Here is a 360-nt window from a genome sequence, read left to right as displayed (position 1 = left end):
TATCGTCATCACCACCACCATCCTCACCACCATCCTCACCATCATCTCCACCACCGTCATCACCACCACCATCACCATCTTTATCGTCATCACCACCACCATCCTCACCACCATCCTCATCACCATCTCCACCACCATCATCACCACCATCTCCACCACCATCATCACCACCATCAGCACCACCGTCATCACCACCACCATCACCATCTTTATCGTCATCACCACCACCGTCATCACCACCACCATCACCATCTTTATCGTCATCACCACCACCATCCTCACCATCCTCACCATCATCTCCACCACCGTCATCACCACCACCATCACCATCTTTATCGTCATCACCACCACCATCCTCAT

The 360-nt window shown here is 52.5% G+C and overlaps 1 protein-coding gene across 3 annotated transcripts in view; it reads left to right on the top strand.

Annotated features, from left to right (window-relative positions):
• SLC22A11 (solute carrier family 22 member 11) overlaps positions 1–360 on the top strand; it is a 15700-nt gene that overhangs the window by 5490 nt on the left and 9850 nt on the right. The gene's annotated exons all lie outside the window — the stretch shown is intronic.

Source organism: Equus quagga, chromosome 17 (genome assembly GCF_021613505.1).
Source record: "Equus quagga isolate Etosha38 chromosome 17, UCLA_HA_Equagga_1.0, whole genome shotgun sequence".
NCBI classification, from domain to species: Eukaryota; Metazoa; Chordata; class Mammalia; order Perissodactyla; family Equidae; genus Equus; species Equus quagga.
This window is presented reverse-complemented; position numbering and strand designations above follow the sequence as displayed.